At 53.4% G+C, this 11,944-nt stretch overlaps 1 long non-coding RNA gene across 7 annotated transcripts in view; it reads left to right on the top strand.

Moving 5' to 3' along the window:
- Positions 1-632: 632 nt before the first annotated feature.
- Positions 633-11,944, top strand: part of LOC311603596 — a 32,658-nt gene continuing 21,346 nt past the window's right edge. For 4 of the 7 annotated variants that reach the window (XR_014781160.1, XR_014781161.1, XR_014781162.1 and 1 more), the window contains exons 1-5: positions 633-734; positions 3,245-3,373; positions 3,585-5,962; positions 9,655-9,728; positions 9,832-10,052. This is a non-coding gene — a long non-coding RNA (uncharacterized lncRNA). Of the gene's footprint in view, positions 735-3,183; positions 3,374-3,584; positions 5,963-9,654; positions 9,756-9,831; positions 10,053-11,944 lie in introns of all 7 variants that reach the window. The other 3 variants (XR_014781164.1, XR_014781165.1, XR_014781166.1) reach the window with 3 other exon arrangements.

The raw sequence follows: 11,944 nt of genomic DNA, 5'->3' as shown, positions 1-11,944 counted from the left end.
TGTGTCAGTGGTAGAGCCCAGGACTCGGGGTTCTATGGACTTAAAGATGCCGTACCGCCCTTATTAAGATCGTCCATCAGAAACGGGGTACGCTATGTGGGGGTGACAGCCTCGGGCTGATATTTGGGAAGCAATTATTTTATCTGGGTTTTTTATTTCCTAGCACAATGAGTTTTTTAACAATTAAAGAGAAAAAAAAAACCCCAAACCAACCCCAGCGCTCTCTTTTCCGCCTCTGACTGATGTTCTGCAAACCCGGGCAAGCGGTCTGCCAGTCCCCGGTATCCCACCTTTATCCTTGGCCTCCTGAGGACAATTATCATTTGGGGTTATTAGCCCCCATATTATGTCTACAAATTGCCCTTCTACCCATGATCAGGGCTCATGTAGGGAAAAAACATCAGCGACCACAGGGTGTTGGTCATGGCGGCCAGGGCCACTGCGGCAGATTTTTTTTTCCTCCGTTCTTTGCTGCAGTCTGGGTGCGGCTACAGCAATTTGTCATAGAATCTGGGGGGCTCATTTTTCCAGCCAATCACTTTTAGAGAAATGAGCGCATTGCAGCAGAATGCGCTGACGTCAAAGACCACCCCTTCTGCGCCTTTATATAAACCCCACCCAGCCAGCCCCTAGCGCAGACGGCGAAGAGCTGGTATAGAGCTCGCCTCGCCTCTGCTGGCCTTGGCTGCAGCTCTTCCAGAGACCGGGGCGCCCGCGGGAGAATCTCTTACCTGGTGAGTTGTTGGCCATCCTCTGCCTGAAAGGATGTGCAAAACGAAGGCGACATCTCCCTCTCGCTTAGGTTCTGTCCCCCTGGACTTGCCGAAAGGCGTATGCTGGGCGACCTTCTCCCGAAGGCAGCCCCTTACTTAGATAGTCCCCTGCATCTGACATGAAATTCTGTCAGGAAGGGAGTCCTCGGACACATTTTCCTGGAGTGTAGACCAGAGCTCCGTTCTCACTTAGTCCTGGAGGGTGGGCTGTGTGGAAGACACCCCAGTTATGAATAACGGCAGTAATCAGAGACACCCCCCCCCAAATCCAGTGTATTGTGGCTTCTGGGGTCTAAAAGCTTGATTTCGGGCGTTCAAAGCCACCTTTAGAATTGCATTAATGGTGGGAGACATGGCGGCGATGCGTTCTGCAAGCCCCACGGATTAGGGAGGAAAGGTACCTGAGGAGAAGGGTCTTGAGCCATCTTTTTCCCCTAGGCTTTAGCCAGGTTCTCGGTGGATCGTGGGCGTGAGATTTAGAGGTTCGTGTTCACCAGCAATTCCGAATCCAGATGCTCATGTTTAGTGTAGACCTGACCTCATGCAAAATATAGGAAAAAAAAATTGTAACCGTTACTATCCGCTTCCCCTGATGCGGCCAATTTAACGGTGGAGAGAGATGGTGTCACAGGCAAATCTGATGGAGACCCTCAGATCACGCAGGGAAGGCTGCAGTTGGGTCTAGGGTCAAGGAATCGGGGGGGGGGGGCGCAGATAGAACAGAAGTGGGAGGTGGGCTAGGATAGACAGAAATCCATGTCCTTGGATCTGAGAAGGAAGAGAAAACTGCAGAAAAGGGGGTGTGTGGAGGTGTGTGGGGGGGTGATCAGAGTGCTGGGAATTCAGCATTGCGCATGATGGTCATTGCAAGATTCTGACGTGTTGAAGGTTTTTGACTTTTGGTAAATCACCTTTTGCCGTTTCCTTTGTCCCTGTCAAGCCCCCCCCCCTTGGCTGCCCCCTCCTCATCCTGGGCTGGCTGGCGGGAGGGGGGGGCGCCAGAGGGTTGCTACGTGGCAGGTTTCTGGAAGGTTCTCTTGATGGCCGCAAGAGGGCGCTGGTGGCACTGCGGAATTTTGGGGGGCGGGGTGGGGAGGGGAGGGGAGGGGAGAGGAGGAGAGGGGAGGTGGCCTTTGTTCTCCTGCAGGAGGGGGTCCAGCGCAAGATTGGCTGCAGGACTGTGGGTTCACTTATCTAAGAGGAAATGTTAATAGATTCATGGGTTCACTGAGGAGCTCCTCCAGGACCTGCATGGGCCAGAGATGGCGTCATCTGCAGTGGTTGTGTGTTTAGGGTGTCATAGACGCAGATTAATTAATTTTCAGTGATTTTTGTTTTCGGAGGGGGGTCTTAGAATGTTGTGGCGTTTTGAAAAAGGATTGCAGAAATGTTAATTAGGCACCATCCTTAGGGGTCTTGAGACTTGGTGTGGTAAAGGGGGGGCCAAGGTTTTGGGGAGAAGGGTGTTGATTCTGGGGGGAGGCAGAGTGGTCTGCCTTTATTTGATGTCATCTAGCTGAAGACCTGTGTATTAAGAACTGGGTCTTTAAATGTTAATTATGGTTAATTGGATTTATTGATAGGGGGGGCAGGCAGCTTTGTGTTTTTACTTATCAGAAGTAGAATTGTGGTCTGGGGGAGCCCCTTATGCAGGGTCTTCTTATCTCTGCTGGGAGGTGGCTCCTAGATGTGCGTGTGGGTGCTGCGTCATGTCTGTAAATTGGCTCTGGCTAATGTTACCTTGGAGAGGCGATGGGGGTGCACAGCGACCCTGAAAGATGGGCTGGTGTGGGCTATGCCCCCCCCAAGCTTGAAACCTGTTGGGTACCCCCTCCCTCCTCCTACGTCAGCGTAGCTCTAACAGCTGCGCCTTGGCGCCAGTGGGGGCGCCGCAGGTGGTTGTGCTATCCGATTCTTGGTGAGGGCCGCGCGCCCCCTAGCGGTCTCTATGTGCAAATGGTTCTTGGCCCGCTAGCGTGGCACTAGAGTTGCGCATGCGCACATAGCTAACACTTGTGACCTGTCAATCAACTCATCTGTACCCCTCCCATTGCTGTCCTCCCCTCCCATTTCCCCTCCTCCTCCCCCTCCCATTTCTCCTGTCCCTCCTCCCCCTCCCATTTCTTTTCTCCCTCCTTCCCCCTCCCATTTCTCCTCCCTCCTCCCCCTCCCATTTCATCTCTCCCTCTTTCCCCTCCCATCTTCCCCCTCCCATTTCTCCTCTCTCTCCTGCCTCCTCCCATTTCTACTCCCTCCTCCCTCTTCCCTCCTCCCTCTTCCCCCCTCCCCTCCTCCCTCCTCCCCCTCCCTTCCCCATTTCCCTCATTCCTTTTACCCCTCCCTTACTTCTCCCTCCCCTTCATCTCATCCCTGCTCCTCCTCCCTGATCCCTCCCTCTTTTCCTCTCAAGCCTTCCCTTTCCTTTCACTTGCCCCCTCCCTCTCTATGCTGCTCTATGCTGTTTCTAACAGGCCCCTCCCATACCAAGGGATCGCTCATCAGGGATGACGTCACCCCAGTCTTCAAGGACCACCTTCTTTGGATGTCAAGCTGCTACTCAAGCACCTGTGGCAGTGCCTGCTCTGCACCTCCGCCTTCTGGTACCACAGCCACTCCCTCAAGTTGCTTGCACATTATATGGCCAGTGGACTCCCCTGCCAATTTCCCACTCACCACCCCCAGACCCATTAGCCATTAAAGACAATTTAAAATGTTAAATAATTAGCTGTAATTGTAATTAATTAGCTTGAATTGTAATTAATACCTAGACTTGGGCATTTTCTGAGTTCTCTAACCTTTGGTTATTTGTAGAGCCAAGGAGCATGGATTCCTGGAACCCACCAGCATACAGAGCAATCTCTTGTGGACCCCCCAAGATCAGGACATCGAGGGACAAAGGACAGAGAGGACCAGCATTTCCAGCTAGCCTCCCTCTGGGTTTAAACCTTGACCCGTTGCCCTAGTGAGGGGGCATTGGTCATTGCCCTCAACCTTTGCTCTGCTTGTGCCTTGAGTCTGAGCCCTTCCATGTATGTCTCTGCTTGTGTTCATCTGGAGTGACCTGGAGTGCTCCCCTACCCAAGGGGGGGCATTCTTTGTGCCTGATGATGTTGTCCTAATGATGTCCTGAGCAGAAGGATCCCTTTGGGAACCTCTCAGGTTGGGGGGCGGGGCCTGGGCCTGGGGCTACCAGCATCTTGCTGGCAACTCTGTGGGTGGGGTTGGGTGCTTCTGGAATGAGCATGTGGCTGACTCCCCCCCCCCCAAAGGCATGCTCCCCCCTCCACCCACCTCCTTGGAGATGTCCCTTCATTTTGGGGTAGTGGGGACATTAGGAGCAACCTCCTAGGGTTGTTGTGAGAATTAAATGAACTAGCGCAGCCTGAGGTAGGGCTGGGCCGAGGCCTCAGCACATGTTTGTTGAAAGGCTTGCAGGTGGGTCTGCTCTCACCTGTGCATTTCTCTCACTTGTCTCGTCTATTCTCACACAGACTCCTGCAGCCCCTGCGCACCAGGTAGGGGCTCCTAACGACAGCAGGCCGTCGGGGAGACTTTGAGTGAGGACATGTGGCCATTTCCAGAGCACTTTCTATGTAATACGCCTATGTTGTTTCTTTGTAAGACGTGTGTGTACAGGGGGTAGTGTCATGTCCAGAGAGGGATGAATTGGCAGTGCTATTCATGATTTTAAACAGGTAGGTGGGAAAGAGAACTGGGAGAGTACAGCCTCACTCATAGGCTTGGGCTTAAATTTACACCGAGGACAGTGAAGTATTTTGCCACGTTGCTTGGCAAGAGAAGGGTTTAGAGTTGGACTTGGGTGGCCCTGATGGGCCCATCCCCTGTCCTCTGCCTAAAGTTCTTCGAAGAGTCCCTTTATCTCCTATCAGACATTTCACAATGGGAAAGTCTGTCTGAAATCCCAGCTTCCCAAGGGTGGTCTTGGGGAGCTGCTGGGGAGGGGGTGCCCAAGTCTGGTCGCATGTGCTGACTTCACCTCTTAGTAACGCTGTGACTTACCCAAGTCACTTAGCCTCCACGTTTCAGTTCCTTTCACACCTAAATAGCTATTTTAAAAAGAAGAAGAAGAAAAACAAAGAAAGGAAAAAAAAGGTGGGGCGGGGGAGGGGGGAAGAAATCAGTTTATCTACCCCCACAGAGTACTTTTGAAGACCAAACGATGTACCTTATAAGAAAGTGCTTTGTAAATTGCCGTGAAATTGCAAAATGCTAGCCAATGAGGCTGTTCATATCGCCCACTGTCCAGCCCTATTCTCTCACAATAGTGAGCACCCGGTAGGTGCTGGGTGTATTTGTGTTCAACAAATAATTTCCAGAAGTAAAAAAAAGAAATTAATTCAACAAACATTTTCTGAGTTGCTGACCATGTGCCCAACTCACCAGGCTATGGCTGAGGTACAAAGACAATTAGAATAGTCTCTTTCGGTGGCTAAGTGAGGCCCTCATTTTACCAGCACTTTCTTTGGTTGCCTTTTAAACCAACCAGTTTTGTCCAGACAAGACAAAAACACAACTGGGTTGCTTTAGGGAAGCCCAGCTTGGGGTGGACAATAGTCCAGGCCTCTGAAAGGGCCTGATTGGATTATGAGGCAAATAAAGGCACAAGGAAGACTTAGAAGGTGACAAATGCAGTGGGCGGAGCCCCGCTCTGAGTTAATTCAGGGTGACCCTTTCTATCTTCCAGAGTGGCCAGGGGCTTTCCCGACTGCCCCGTCCCCTCGTTGCTCTTCAGAGCATGTGGAGACTGGAGCTACCCTGGTCCCTCTACTTCCAATCGTCCATTCATTTGATGCTCACAAACCCCTGTCCTGACCCAGGGCCGGCCTGCCATCCCCCAGGGAAGCAGAGGTTACCAAGTGGTTTCTCCGTCTGGGGCCCCCACATAGTGTTGCCCTCATGACCTCTTCGGTTTCAGCAGTGGACATGAACCTGTTGAAGCCCGCACCTCCACCTCAGTCCCCCCTCTGGGACTCCTGACTCTGCTGTCTCCACCTGGAGCCCACTTCCTCCTGTCCTCCTTCCTTGCCACTGCAGTGTCTGTCTTTCCTTCACAGCCCGGCTTCTCGAGAGGCCTGTCTACACTCGCTGCTTTCCTTCCTCACCTCCAATTTCCCCTCCAACCCACTGCTTCCTGACTCGCTCTTCTCCATCGATCGGCTCTCGCTCAGGTAAAGACTTTTCTGTAGCTTGACCCTTGGCCCGGTTCCAGCCTGGCTGGACACAAGGACACATGCATCTCCATCTTCCTGTTCCATGGCTTCTTGGCTCTGGTTCCCTCCTATTTCCACATTACTGGCTTCATGGACACAATTCCTCTCACCTTCCCTGGGAACTTGCATTCCCAGCTCTCTCAGTTCCCCAAACCTGCCCCCCCGCCTTCCTCCTGCCAGATGGCAAAGTGCTAGAGCACACTGGACCTCTGGGTTCAGGTCTTAGGTAAAGCATTTGACCTGGGACCACGGTGTAGGTCAGCTCTTCCAAGCCCTCTTGGCTCAGACAACAGGGTTAATGATCTTCACCTGAAAGGCCAGGTGAGTTCTGCCAGGTAAGACACAGACTCCCTAGCTGAGGGGCTGGAAGTGAAATCAATTAGGAATTCCTGAGCAAATGCAATTTGGATCATAATTAAATTTTCTCGAAGTTAGGTTCCCACAGAGAAGACCAAAAGAGGAGACGGGGCAAGGGGAGGGCAGAGGAGGGCAAAGGGGCACTGAAGGCAGCACAGGCAAGGAAGGGGGTTAGGAGACTGTTAGGACCAACCCAAACCTCATCTAGAAAAAGCTTCTCCTTAGCTTAGCCTGAGCTTAGAAGGGGGGGAAAAAAAACAGAAGGAAGCTTTTAAGTTGATTACCCAGTGACAAATCCCAGGAAACTTCCATATCACGTCACCCCTTGGAAAGGTATTGAGTTCCTCTCTGAGGTTTAACCTCTGCATCCTCAGCCCCTTCCCTACTGCCTCCCTGGACTGGTGATTAAGTTCCAGTGGTACAAGGGTCTCAGAGAATGACCAGCCTGCAGGATGGAGCTACCCTTGCCGCCACCCCCCCCCTCCAGCTGAGCTTCCCCACCCCCCAGTTTTATTCTACTCTTTACCCTTTCTCCTTAATGAACATGGGGCTAATCTTGGGGCCTCATGGAAGGAAGAGGCTGCACAGCTAATGAGGTAGCTGCTGGGCTCTAATATTCATCTCCTAAGGAGCCCGCTTTGTCTGCAAAGGGAAAACACACTGATTACCATAATGAGCCGAGCTGGTGGCTGTGTGGTTGGGGAGGGGGGGGGCGCAGCGCGGGGGGGGGGCTTGGGTTCTGAAGCCACACTTTAATGTCAGGTGTAGATTTCCCTCCTTACTTGAATTCTAAGGCCTGTCCCAGCGCGAGACCCATTGAGTGGGGTTGCAAGTTGAAGGGAGCTCTGAGTTGAGGGGCTACAAATGGTCCACACTGACCACACTCATTCCTTCCCTCACCCAGCCCCCCTGCCAGGTTTCCCAGTTCCACCCCAGCAATCAACAAACCTGTTATAGGCCCTGTGAGGGAGGCTCCCTCCCCTCTTCCCTCAGTGGGTCCACCAGCTAAGCTCTACAGCACTAAGGGTCCAAATTAGGTCCCCACCTTGTGTTAGAGTTGAAGCTAGCGCACTAGGCTGAAGGTCAAGGCCTCTGGTAGTCGGGAAACACACACACACACACACACACACACACACACACACGCACGCACGCACACATGAGCTCCCCTCTCCACAGTGTAGAGTCAGTTATAGAGACTTCCACTGTCCCCAGGGTCCCCCTCTCGCAAATACCTATCAATTAGTAAAATAATAGGTCCCTGACACCACTTCTGATATTCTAGGACTCTGGGAATATTTCAAAAGTTAGGGCGCATGTAGAGGGCCTTGCTTAGCATCTTACAGTCCTAGGTCGTCAGGCCTCCAAACTTCAGCCTTGAACAACTCAAACATGCCCCCCACCCCCACCCCATGCCCTCCAGATCTTGATGGCAGGCAGCCTGTAAGTAGGAGGGTTCAAGCTAACTTCAGCACAGTGAGTGTTTCATTCCCTGCTCCACTTCCTGGGACTCAGTGAACATTGGTACTTTCCAGGCATCAGTGGATATAGCACCCCCCCCCCCCCCCTTTCAGCCCAGCTATCTAGACTGGCTTCAGAATAGTTGGCCCACAGGCCTAAGGCATTCTGGGTATTCAACATCTGTGGGATCAATAAGGACACATGGGACGCTGTGGGGATTAGGCCAAGGGAGGGGGGCGAGGAGAGGCAGGAAAAGCCCTAACCCCCCAATTCTTCTGAGAACTACTGTTTTTCTGCCTCTACTGCCCATTTCCCCCCCTCCATTCTTTGTCTCAGCCTCCCTCTGTTTGTCTCCCTCTCCCATTTGAATCTGGCCCTTCCGGGGTGCCCCTAGGCCACCCCTTCCTCCTCTGGGTGTCCCAGCACCAACCTGGTAAATAGTGGGGCTCAGTAAGAGTATGTGGGATGTATGGTGGGACAAGTGGACGAATGGATTGGCTCAACTGTCTGTCACGCCTGGGCAGCTGAGGGTCAGAGGAAGGAGGTGGCTCGAGGGACTTGGGAACTGCAGCCTCCTGCCCTAGCGACAGCCCCCTTTGAAGGGGGTCCTACTGTTGCGCCTCTGCATTCATTCGCGTGTTGACCCTGTCATCCAACAGTTGATCCTAACTGAGCGTGCCCATGGTCCTGGCCCTGGGCTTGGCACCTGCCACCTAGCTTGTCCCTTGATGACCTCTGCTTCCAGGGAGGGCAAGCTGGGGGGTTGTCTGGGAGCCAGAGCAGTGGTCTCTGGCTCCGTAGAGGACATTCAGAGGGCATGGGGTGGGCCTGGTTTGCCTGCCCTGCCTTTACGCAGACCTGCCCACCCCCAGGGCCTTGCCCCCCCCCCCCTCTCTGCCTTCCTCCCCATTCATGGCTGAGTACGGGCTACTGGCCCTGCAGCTTAGGGCTGAGGCAAACGCAAAAGGAACAGCTGTGATGTGCCACCGGTCCTGGCCACACAGGTCTCCCTCTATGAGATGATGATAGTAATGGATGGGGGTCTGAGGCTATTGGGCCCTTTCCACAGTTTGTTCCTCCCCCTGGGACTCAGTCCAGCCTTTTCGCCCCCAATTGGCTAGTGACTGTGTCCCAAACGCTAGGAGCCTTCAGAGAGCATGTGCAGGCCCCGCCTTTGCCTGGCTGCCCACCTGCTCTTCTCTACCTGCTGGCTCACCCTCCCCCCTCTGCCGTCCTCCCCCCCTCCGCCGTCCTTCCCCCTCTCCCCCCCCCCCCCCCCCGCTTCTACAGTGCCCGGGTTCATCACCCTCTTGGCATTCTGCTTGCATAGCCTTTTCCCATGGTGTCTCCCTAACACCCAACTGTGCCTCCATCCCTGGGGTCATCCTATTCCACCCTCTCTCGGGTCTCAGCCACCCCTCTGCTTTACAGTCTGGCTTCCCTTGCTAAACCCTGACCTGGTCCACCCGCTGCCCTTAGCCTTGCCACCAGGTTCCCATCCCATTGTGCGCCCCCCCCCCCCCCCCCCGCGCCGCCGCCGTGACTCAGTGTCACCTCAGTTGCCAGAAGCGTCCCAGTGCTTGTTGGACAATCCCTTGATGGTTCTTCTCCTGTGGGCCTGGTTTCCAGGGGCTGAGTGACCAGGGGCTTAAACCAAAGTCTATGACTTGGTTTACTGGCCCTGGACACCCCCTTATCGTCGTCGTCATCGTCGGTCGCTCCCTGGTGGGTGTTGGCCACGCGTTCGTTCCACCACTGTGTCCCTGAGAGTCCATGCCTCGGCACTCTTAGGCCCCTTGCTGATCATTGGTGTTGTTTTGGGGGCTACTATCCAGGCCTGTCGCGTCTTCCTGTGCCATTTCCTGTTGTGCTCAGGTTCCACGAGCCGCCCATCTCCACAGAGGAGCAGGTGAGGCCGCTGCGTGTCTTCATCCGTGTGAGTACAGGTGCCTTTTCTTTTTTCCCACGGTTTTCGCTTCGTAGGAATTCTAATTCATTGCCTTTCCCCAAAGCTGGCATTGCCCACCGGCCATGCTGGCTGAAGACTGAGGACCCTTGGACACCTGCCGCGAGGACCCCGGGACGCTCTGTGCGAGGACCCCAGGATGCCTAGCGTGAGGATCCCAGGATGCCCAGCGCGAGGACCCCGCGAGGACCCCACGAGGACCCCAGCTCACCCAGCGCGAGGACCCATCCCTTCACAAAGACATTGTACCATCCTCCTGGATTTGGGGTGAGTCTCTTGCGCCGACAAACACACTTTCGTTAGAATTCACTGACATCACATCTTCACTAAAGGAGTACATGGGGAGGGGGCCGCTTACCAAGCTTAACCTTGCTACCTGGATGTTTGGATTCTGCCTGGAGCCGAGACTGTCGACACAACGAGACCGCGTGTGTGGGAGTCCATCCTGGCCACTGCCTAGCAGGGACCAGAGACGGTAAGTGGGGGCAGGTCACCATTAGTCTACACTCTTGGGAATGGCCAGGACAAGATACACAGCAGGCACACAGTCAACCCCACGGACCATGTTCGTGATATGAATCTACAGGCCCTTGGCCTTCTTTCACCTCCACTTCTAGCCTTTGTCCCATTTAGAGATGTGGACACAGCTAACTATCCATCCTTGGCGGGGAGACATCTCTGTCCTGCTAGCCATGGCAACTCTTGTTTCCTGGGAGAATCGGGGCCTTGCACACAGGGGCGCTCTGACAATGTCCTCTAATGAAATGGTGGTTTTGAGAGAGTTTGTCTTTTTTTTTTTTTTACCCCCCCTCAACCCTGACACTGTAATGAGATGGGAATATTTTTGTTTAAACAAAATCAGTAATGGTAAAGAAGAAACAGAAGACTTCATCGTTTGTTTCTTTGTGGTTCAGTTACTCATAATGTATTAGCAGAGCTGTTAAAGGGTTTGTGTGTAGAGGAGGGAGGGGCAGTGGGTAGGACCAGGCTGTACACAGCAGGCGCGAAGGTCAGGTGAGTAGGGCAGTCCTCAAGGTGGCACAGAGTGGAGAGTACCCCTGCTTTGCCTCACTCGGGCCAGCGTGGGACGTTAGGGAGTGTTGCCTGGGTCCAGGTCCTGACCTGCCATCCTTCTTGATGCCTAGCACAGGCGAAGCCCATTCCCCTGCCTCAAGACTCGTCCCGACATATCGGTCTTTCCCATGAACCCTCTGCTGTTGAATACCGCTTCCGTGATGTTCTTTCATTAAACAGGATTTACTGATGGTCTCTCTAGAACTCCGCCTTGCTGCCCCTGAAGTGGAAATGAGATGGGATCCTATTTTTAAATAAAAGCTGGCAGTTCAGAAGAGGAGGGGGGCAAGCACCCAGGCCTGGCGTTTGCCTGCTTGCTTCCCCTCTTGAGAGCCCAGGAGGCTGGAGAGAGGAGGGAATGTGTGCCTAGGGCACCAGGAAGGCTCGGTCCTGTGACATTTACTCCGTAGCTGGCATTTACTGAGAGACCTGCAAACAGTGACGTGGCTAGGGAGGAGGGCTGGGAGGGGAGCTTTGCTTAGGGCAGGGTACTAGCTCCCAGGGGCATCAAATCTCGAGCTTAAACAAAGCCACTGGGTAGCTAGTCTGTGCTGAGCCAAGGGCTGGAGGGTCTGGGCTTGTTCTTCAAGGGCAGCCTAGAGCTTGGGAGGTGGACTGAGGGGTTAGGCTAGGTTAAGGTGAAGCCTAGCAGTTCCAACAGCCATGCGACCAGTACGTCCCCTTATCCCAGAATACTCCCACACTCTGCAGCCAGCCCTACCTATACTCCCAGGGGGTCTGGAATAAGCCATTTCCTCAAGACCAGGCTTAACATGAACGTACGTTTTTGATTGACTGATGTTACAGAGACTGTAATCTCAGGCAGATAACATTTACTTTTTTGGAGATTTTATGTGACATTAAATTTTTTTTTAAGGCAGGCGTAGACTAGATTCTTAATTAATGTGGTCTACCAGCCTTTCAGATTAGAATCTTGAGAACTGCTGAGATGTTGACAAAAGAAATGATTTTTTTTTCTCAGAAAAATTATTTTTGATGCTTTGGGCAATCTCTGAACTCTAGGGGTGGAGATGAGGCTCTAATTGCCAAGATAGCAGGCACAGGGACCTTGTCACCCAGTGGAA

The sequence above is a fragment of the Acomys minous genome, assembly GCF_964271855.1.
Source record: "Acomys minous genome assembly, chromosome: 8".
Taxonomy (NCBI): Eukaryota; Metazoa; Chordata; class Mammalia; order Rodentia; family Muridae; genus Acomys; species Acomys minous.
This window is presented reverse-complemented; position numbering and strand designations above follow the sequence as displayed.